General features: G+C 43.7%; 1 pseudogene; it reads left to right on the top strand.

Annotated features, from left to right (window-relative positions):
• LOC119339715 overlaps nt 1–10,204 on the top strand; it is a 43,125-nt pseudogene that overhangs the window by 5,442 nt on the left and 27,479 nt on the right.

Below are 10,204 nucleotides of genomic sequence, written 5' to 3'. Positions count from 1 at the left end.
AGATTCCTTTTGTTGCCCGGCCGAGTTAATTTGATTTTGATGATGCGGTGGCTCAACTCAAATTGTTTGCCGTATCATTGACCTTGTACCGTGCACTCAAGCAAGCTTCCCTGAAGATGCCTTCTTTGTAAAGGTGATCATAGGATGCAGGAAAAATTAAACAGAACGACACAAGTTTCCTGCACGCGCGCGCGCGCGCGCGCGCACACACACACAAGGACGTTATGATGTTTCTTCTAGTTTTAGAAATACAGCACCAGATCAAGTTGGTGCTTTAGCAGATTAAATCAATACTTCATCCGTTAAATCATGCAGACAAGTGTAAGGAGACCCCATATGTGGTCCTTACTCATGCGGACTTCAGGAAGCCTTTGGTTATTGGGTGCAACCGTGGAAAGATACTAGCACGGGCTACGTTCAGCACATTTGGGTGGCGAGTTAATAATAGGCTAGGTGTGTAGGTCGCCATGTTCCCGAAGACGCGAAGTTCGCCATGTTCCCGAAGACGCGAAGTAATCTCGCGGATCAACATCATATGCTCCGATCGGTCGCCAGTACCTCCTACAATTAGTTTTACCACTTCTGTGCAGTCCGTTTAAATCACAAAAGGCAGCTCAGACCACTGGGTAGCCAGGGAGATGCCTTGTGAACATGCAGCAAGTTCAGATTCTAGTGGTGATGCACACCGCCTTAACTCACGGCAAGATGAAAAAATAAAATCTCCATGTTCATCCCGAAGGACCATGCCAGCTCCTGCAGTTCCGTCCTTGGCAGAAAAGGACCCGTCGATGTTGAGCGCAGCCCAGCCGGCTGGCGGTGCCTCCCATCCAAGTGCTGATGGCTTCTCACGCTCTACATGTGATAACAATTTCCTGCTATACAAAGGTGCAGCCACCATTTTTTCTTTGATGTGATCTCCATGAGGGTACGCCTGGATGGCTAGCAATGAGTTGATATAGCTGGATAGGAATCTGGTCGAGGCTTCGACCGGCGTGGTCGTTTGTTGTGGACAATCTCATTCCTCACATGCCAGCAACGCCAAATCGTCATGAGCGTATACATCCGCTCCTCTGGTGACAAGTCCGCGAGCACATGAAAAAGCCACTCTGGCCCAGTGTGCATGACTTGACGGATGTCCGGAATATTCCATTTCCGCGCCATAGCTTGCCACAAGGCGATCGCATGAGGACATCTGCAGAGAGCATGAAAAGTATCCTCCGGTTCGGTAGCACAAACAGGACACAAGTTAGATACTTCAAGGCTACGAGCATGTTTATTAGTCCACGTGGCCAGACAGTTCGTCGCCACCCGCCAAGCAAACACACGCACCTTAGGAGGAGCAGGGCACCTCCATAAAAAAGCCCAGACGGCTCGTCGCCCGTCCGGTGCCCTGCTCGCCGCGACTGAAGATGGACGAAGACGTTCATCAAGTGCAAGCCGGTACGCGCTTCGAACCGTGAAGATACCATTACGCTCTGGTTCCCAAGCAAGGACATCATCTTCGAGCCGTGGAGAAGTTCGAATTTTAACAATCTGCTCGACATCTACCGGATTGAAATATTGTTGTAAAAGGTCCATACGCCATGCACCACGTTCATCCAACAGCTCGGAAACTCTTCTCAGACGGCATCGCCCCTGCACGGTGATAGGCTTGCCAGAGCCACCATTCGGGATCCAACGATCTCTCCATATACGAATGGATTGCCCATTGCCTACCCGCCATAAAATACCTTGCTTCAGAAGCTCCAGTCCATGCGCCACTGCTTGCCAAGTTGGTGAAGAGTTGGACGGGAAAACAGTGTCCACAAGGAGACCAGATGGAAAATATTTAGCTTTCATCACTTGTGCGCACAGATTGTCCGGGTTAGAGAGGATTCGCCAAGCTTGGCGTGCCAGCAAAGCTTGGTTGAACAAGCGGAACTCAAGGAACCCCGTGCCTCCATGTGACTTCGGTCGGATCAGCTTCTCCCATGCACGCCAATGCGTTTTCCGCCGCCCTTTTTCAGCACCCCACCAGAAGTTACGCACCATGCGGGTGAGATCATCACAAGTTGTCGCAGGCAACCTGAAGACACTCATTAGATATGTAGGTAGTGCTTGGGCAATGGACTTTATTAGCACCTCTCTCCCGCTTTGTGCCATCGAGTCACACCACATGATGAACCTCTTTGTAAACTTTTCCGGGATGTTCTGGAAACGACCCTTACTCATACGCCCATTAGGAGTGGGAAGTCCGAGATATTTCTCTTTGAAGCTAATATTCTGCACTTCCAGTACACGAACCACATTATCCTTGTCACCTTGACTGCAATGTTCACCAAAAAGGATCCCGCCCACCCGAAGCCTCATGGTAGTGGAGCGATAGTGATGAGCAGGCCGGCGGGTATGTATACAGGGGAGGAGGAGGCGCCGATGGAGGATAGAAACTGGGACGGACCCTCATCTGGAGGTGGGCTACCAGCAGGAGCTGACGTGCATATCGGAGGGGAATTGGACATGGAGGACGTCACATTTGTGGCAGTAGACTTTGCCGAGGATGAAGATGAAGAGGAGATGGGATGGAAGCTCATGAGCCTGTACAGATCGCAGAAGCGCCCAAGTGTGAAAACTTTGTCTGACCACTTTGAGAAAATATGGCAGCTGCGAACAGGAGTGGACTTCAAACCAGTGCAGAAAAACTACTACGTGATTACCTTCTTCTCGGAAGGAGACTACAGATTTGTGGCTCGGGGAGGTCCGTGGATTTATGATGGGGATGCACTGCTGGTCAGGCCATTTGATAGTGATGCTCGGCCATCTGAAACGGCACTGGATTCTGTGCCAGTTTGGGTGAGGGTATTTGATGTACTTTGGAAGAAACAGACCAAGTCCTATGGTAATGCTCTTGGAGGCACGTTGGGAGAAGTTTTGGAAGTGGATGCACCGAATGTTGGCCATGGTACGAGTGAGTTCTTACGAATTCATGTGAAGCTGCCCTATAATAGAAGATTACAGTAGGAGGGCACACTTGAGTACACTGCAAAAGGTGTGACTAAACGCATCACGTTTAAACTGAAGTACGAGCGAGTTCCACAGTAAGAAGCTGGGGTTCCCATCAAAAGTGTATGATTCTTCTCTCCACTGCTCCCCGTACAAGAAATATGAACAGAGGCCGGCGTTCACACCTTCACCTGGACAGCCAAGGGCACGGCGTGGGATGGATTTCTCCCTGGGTAGTGTGGGATCTGCCACATGTCAAGCAGCCAGATCAGCAGCGAGTACTGCATACGAACAAGTACATGAAATACCAGAAAGTGTGGATGCACACGATGGCTTTGAGGAGCAGGAAAAAATGGGTGAGGCAGAGACGGACGAGAAGCTGGCAAGTGAGGTGGAAAGGATACGGCTGCAGTTATCCAATCAGCAGTCGGAGTGCAGTAAGGTACATCAGATGAAGGCGCAGTTTGATGCACGAACTGTTGAAAAACATGGTGGAGATACGACTAGGCCACACAAAAAGAAGAGTGCAGGAGGAGGCAAAAAAGTATCAGCAGGTAAGAGGCATGGAGCACTTGTGATCAGAGACAATGCCCCTAAACAAGACGACTTGATTCCTGCCATGAGAGGCCTCGACTCCCTCGAGGTTTCGTTTGACAGCGTTTTGGACTCAATGGTGTACAATGATTCTATCTTGAGTAAGCGGCATGTGGATGGCCTGCTTGGACATGTCCAGGATGAACTTGGCGGCAAGGCCTTGGTGCCGTTTGTTGAAGTTCCTGTTGGAGGCATTCAGAAAAAAGGGAAAACGGAGGCGTACCAGGTAGATGATGAAGCAACCAGCACGGCGCGTGAGGCGGACATGGAGGCGACCGGCCCAGGGGCCGCCGGTAAACTGACGGGGCCAGATGTGGTGCCCCGTCAGGAGCAATCAATTGCATTGTGTGGAACTGTCGGGGTGCGAGGAACACGTCGACAGTTCGTGATCTTGTGGCTCACACTCGAGCCCATTCCCCGAGCATGATCTTTTTATGTGAAACTAGGCAGAATAAAGAAAAGATGTATCGTCTTCGCAATAGAGTCGGTCTTTGTGGTTTTGAAGGAGTCAGTAGTGATGGTAAATAGTGGTGGTCTAGCCTTGTTTTGGGATGAGTCTTTTACGTCGATATTCGTGATTGCAATAGAAGATGGATTGATGCGTATGTCCGGTTACCTGCTGATGATCAACTATGGAGAATCACCTTTGTGTATGGGGAACCACGAGTGGAAAATAGACACCTAATGTGGGAAGGGCTAAAAAGATTGAAAGCTCAGGATGATCTACCTTGGCTCTTGGCTGGGACTTCAATGAAGTTATGTGGGACTATGAGCATTTGTCGGATACACCAAGGTCACCTGGGCAAATGATAGCTTTCTGGGACGTGCTTGAGGCCTGCAATCTTTCAGATCTTGGCTTCTCTGGTTACCCGTTTACTTATGATAATAAGCGCAGAGGGCGGGCTAATGTGCAAGTGAGGTTGGATCGTGCAGTGGCGGACAACATTTGGAGGAATAAATTTCCTGAGGCATCTGTGAAGCACCTGATCTCCTCATGTTCGGATCACCTCCCTCTCCTTGTGAGGTGCATACCTGAAAATGGTGGTAGGGTGAGGTCTGTTCGGCGTTACGAAGTAATGTGGGAGCGAGAGGTTGCTCTTGAGGAAGTGGTGGCTGAAGCATGGCGTGATGGGGGTGCCAAACATGGGCTGCATGACATAAAAGTTTCTCTCGACAAGATGATGGAAAAGCTCCACTCTTGGAGTAGGAAGACTTTTGGGAACGTGATCAAGGAGATTGAAAAGTCGAGGTGCAGATTAGAGGAGCTCATGAACATGAACGCAGATCGTAAAGAAATTCGGAAAGAGTCAGATCACTTGGACGAATTGTTGTACAGAGAAGAGATGCTATGGCGCCAACGATCCCGTATTGATTGGCTCAAGGAGGGGGATCGTAACACGCAGTTTTTCCACCGGCGAGCTGTATGGAGAGCAAGAAAAAATAAAATTAAAGCCCTGGTGGATAGTGCAGGGGTGAAGCACACTAACCAGTACGTGATGGAAGGTATGGCCTTGGACTTTTTTAAAGATCTTTTTACTGCTGATGCCTCCCTCAATGTAGACCGGGTGGTGTCCTTACTTGAGCGAAAGATTACGGCAGATATGAATGACCGGCTGTGTGCTCCATTTACTGATAAGGAAATTAGCGACGCGATGTTTCAGATTGGTCCTCTCAAGGCCCCAGGACCTGACGGCTTCCCGGCAAGATTTTTTCAGAAACATTGGGCTATTGTCAAGGAAGATATTATCTCAGCAGTGCAGTTGTTTTTTGCGTCAGGACAGATGCCAGAGGGAGTCAACTTGACTACCATCGTTTTGATTCCCAAGATTGATGTGCCGGTCAAGTTATCAGATTTTCGTCCTATCAGCCTTTGCAACGTTATATATAAGGTGATTTCTAAATGTTTAGTCAACCGACTAAGACCCATTCTGGGGGACATTATTTCTCCGGAGCAAAGTGAATTTGTACCTGGAAGGCTTATTACTGATAATACCTTTATGGCATTTGAGTGCACCCACTTCATCCGACATGAGAAAAACCCGGACAGATGCTATTGTGCATATAAGCTTGATCTTTCTAAGGCTTGCGATAGAGTGGATTGGGTATTCCTGGAGCGAGTGATGCAACAGTTGGGCTTTGATCATCGATGGGTGAGATGGATAATTGCATGTGTCACCTCGGTGAGATACACGGTAAAAATTAATGGAGCCCGCTCAGATTCATTCGCACCGTCGCGAGGGCTACGGCAGGGAGATCCTCTTTCACCATTCCTCTTTCTCTTTGTTGCGGACGGACTAGCGGCCTTGCTGAAGGAGGCGCAAGAGACACATATTTCACCATTGAAAGTGTGTCCTAGGGCACCCTTGATTTCACACCTATTGTTTGCCGATGATACACTTTTGTTCTTCCGTGCAACAAAAGGTGAGGCGCAGCGCATCAAGGGAGTACTGGATGTTTATGCTAATGCTACCGGACTATTGCTTGTTAGTAGCTAATTACAAATTACAAAAAAAACTACACTGACTGACGTCGTGGGTTCAAAACGACACCGTGAACCCTTCTTTTTTCTATTTTATTATAGTCATCGAGGACCGGCTGGGCCGAAGACAACGGCCCAGGCTAGAACAAACAAACCGCAGCGGCTGGTTGGTAGGAGACCTCGGGACCTCCTATCTGCCGCATTTTGCGGCAGACTGGAGGAGCTTCGCACAGGGGTTGCCTCGTTTGGGCGGCCCACGAAGGAGCAGCTACTGACGTAAAATATACAGTACAACGCAAAAAATTGAAGGAGACTGGAGATTCGAACTCAAGAACTCAAAACGTTTTTTGCAAATATTAACCAGCAAACACTATAAGAACATAATCCACGACAGATCTAAACTTTTTTAGAAATTCAAACGCAGTTCATTCTCTTTTTTTGCAGGAAAAACGCAGTTCATTTTCAAAACCTGTATCTTTTTTTGAACGCGGACAATTCCAAAAATAGTGACTAATTATTTTAAAATGTTGAACATTTTTTGACCTGTGAACAATTTTTTGAAAAACAGCAAAGTTTTTTTGTAATGTTGAACAATTTTTCAAAAACAAGAACATTTCATAAAATTTTAAACAAATAATAGAAAAAGAGAACATTTTTTGAAACTTGGAACAAAATTTTAAGAAAGCGAACATATTTTTGGATTTGTGAACAATGTTTGAGAAAGGGAACATTTTTTGTAACTCTGAACAAAATTTGGCAATGCGAACATTATTTCAAATTGTGAACATTTTTTGAAAATGCAAACAAGATTGCAAACTCGAACGTTTTTTTAAAGTTGGAACAAATTTTGAAGAAAGCGAACATATTTTTGGATCTGTGAACAATTTTTGAGAAATGGAACATTTTTGTAACTTTGAACAAAATTTGGCAATACGAACATTATTTCAAATTGTGAACATTTTTTGAAAATGCGAACAAGATTTGAAACTCGATCAGATTTTGAATTAATTTAAAAAGATTTCATATGTGAACAAAATTTTGAAAATCTGAAAAAACAAACAAAAAAATCATGAAGATTTTTCGAAATTGTGAACAAAATTTTGTAAATGTGAACACTATTTCAGAAATATGAACATATTTGACAAAAAAGGACATTTTTGAAAATGCTGAACCGTATTTGAACTTTTCGAAAAGCTTACAAAGAAAAAGTAAAAAAAACTAAAAAAGAAAAACAATGAAACGAGAAAAAAGAAATATTTTCTAAAAGTACGAACATTTTTTGAATCTTGAGAACAAATTTTGAAACGAAGAACAAATTTGGATAATTTCTTAAAACATGAACATTTTTTGAATCTTGAGAACAAATTTATGAATGGAAAGAACCTTTTTTGAAAAAAAAATCCCAAACATTTTTGAATTTAGATAACAAAATTTTCAAATTGAGAACAAAATTTGAACATAAATATTTTCTAAAAGTACGAAAAAAATTGAATCTTGAGGACAAATTTTGAAACGAAGAACAAATTTTGTCATTTTCTTAAAGCATGAATATTTTTTGAATCTTGAGAACAAATTTATGAATGAAAAGAACAGTTTTTGAACAAACTTGTTCACGGACATTTTTCAAAAAATTGAACATTTTTGTAAAAGCGTTAACATTTTTTTGAAAGAGAAAACATAAATTTGAAAAAGAAAAAAAAGAAAAGTAAAAGAAACAGAAATAGAAAAAGAAAGGAAAATAAAAAACCGGTTGGAAGAAAAGCATTAGCAACAATTTTGGAAAATGAGAACATTTTTTGAAAATCCCGAACATTTTTTAAATTTATGAATAATTTTTAAAAGGACCATTTGTTGAAATTTCAAATGTATTTTAAAAGCAAGAACAATTTTGGAACATGATTTTTTTTAAAAGATAAAATTACCTTGAAAAAGAAAAAAAGAAACAGTAAACGATAACAAGAAAAGAAAAAAGAAAGAAGAAAAAGAAACAGAAACAGAAACCGAAAAATAAAAAAAAGAAACAGAAAAACCGATAAAAACCGGTTCAGGGAACCTTCTGGAAGGTTCCCAAAACCGGCTGGAGCAGGTGCACTTTCTACGCAAAAGTGGGCCGGCCCATCTCGTCGCTGCTCGGTCGCTCGCCTGTGCAAAGCGCCGGCAGTTTGACGCAGAGAGCGTCAAATAGGAAATTCCCTGATTTACAGCTGTGCCGAGGCAAAAAGCAATCGCTACGCATTTCTAGGCGGGCCTGTCCTGGCGGCCTGTGACCCTAGGTCTCTCCTCCCTTGGAGGTGCGGGGGTTAGAAGTACGGTGCGATGTCAGTCTTTTTCTCCTCTAATATTTTCCATCCTTTAGTTCTAATATATAAATATTTTCTACTCTATTTTCTTATGTAATATGTTGCCTTTTATTTTATTATAGGAGTATTAGTTTTTCCCCTCTTTCTTCTAAATATTTCATGCTCTATTTTTTTAATTCTTAGTTTTCTTTTATTAGCTTTTCTAGGTAGACAACTTCGTATCCTGCAGTCTTTTGTAGTAGCATCATGTACATGTCGTACAAAAGCACTCCTTCCTCATGGGATCAGCATTCCACACGAGAGAGGATCCTCATTGGTGACGACCGCCTTGGAAGACCATTGCATCAGTTCTTCCTACTGTAAACATAGTTGGAAAGCTGGAGTTTAATGATTGCGATTAGTTCTAGCAACCAATTACCCCATAAAATGTTTCTAGTGTTGTAATTGACTGCATCAGATTCAGACTGGAGCATGGCGTCGAAGTTCAGATATGTAAATTGCTTGTAGTATAAAGCGTTAGCACAATTTAACAAATTTTCCGTTTCTGGATTATGCTTATGATCGAGAAGGGCATATATAATTTCCGAGTAATGAATGTCCAGATAGGTGTACATGCATCGCTGATGAAGTAAAACAATACAAATTTGGTGTGTTTTAGAGGAGAGTCTCGATGGTCCAGCTTTTACTGCAAAGCTTTACAAGGTCTTCGATCGACACTCTGCAACAGCAGCAGACCGATCACACACAAAAAATAGCGAGAAAATGAAGTCCACAAGCCAAACCTAAGCTAGGCCCGTGGAAATGAAAAGGAGTTTCTCATTCCACACAACACCAAAGGAAAACTTGATACGGATATCGGCCAACTCCGCCTCTGTCTGTCAGGCTGCACTCCAGGATTCAATCATTTTCAACTCCGCGGTAATCTTCTCCATGACATGCTTCATCCCTTGGTGTGTGTGACCAGCTTCTGCCACTGCAACACGAAGGACACAACACAGTTGTAAAAGCGAGTAGAAAGAACTCAAGGAATTTTCATCTGAGACGCAGCTCCTAGGAAGAGAGCCACAAGCTCATCTCTGTTGTGGGGCGACGTGCAAAGCGTCCATACATCCAGGCAGAGACAGCAGCTGAACATCGAGATAAAATGTGATCTATCATCTATTTCCCCTAAAGCATTGGATGCCGTGATCCCAGCCAATTACGAATAGCTAGCTGTGACTTCATTTTATAAGCCAGTGGTGTAACGTCATTTATAAACTGAAGTCAGGTACACACACAAAATGTGAGCTGTGAACCCAGTTTGCATACATCTCACAGACACACAAGGCCAGACCCAACCAAAGAAACTAAGCACTTGTAAAACATAAGCCAGCCAGCACAGTTCGATAGATCACACAACCAAACATATATAGGGATCTTAAACTTCATGCTTTTTGCAGTTCAGGACGGAGAAATAAAAACACATGTTCCATTGCCAAACAACACTTCGAACAAAATGGCACGTAAGTAAGGATTGTGCATCTTTCAGAGAGCATGCTTACTCCCAATCCTAGATGAACAAAATGTTGTTGTCCTGTCAGATACTCCCTCTGTCCCAAAATAAGTGCCTCAACTTTGTACTAACTTTCCGTCCCAAAATAAATGTCTTAACTTTGTACTAAGGTTGAGACACTTATTTTGGAACGGAGAGAGTAGAATGTAAAACTTTCCTACTGTGATTACTCGTTACTCTTACGCACGATTTGTCATGCCAGGTTTCTTATAAGATGGTTGTAATTTCAAATCTTTAGCAGAAATCAACACGGCTGGAGAGCACAAATCAGCTGGCAAATCTAGTAATGTGCATGTGGCC

This window comes from Triticum dicoccoides, chromosome 7B (genome assembly GCF_002162155.2).
Source record: "Triticum dicoccoides isolate Atlit2015 ecotype Zavitan chromosome 7B, WEW_v2.0, whole genome shotgun sequence".
NCBI classification, from domain to species: domain Eukaryota; kingdom Viridiplantae; phylum Streptophyta; class Magnoliopsida; order Poales; family Poaceae; genus Triticum; species Triticum dicoccoides.
This window is presented reverse-complemented; position numbering and strand designations above follow the sequence as displayed.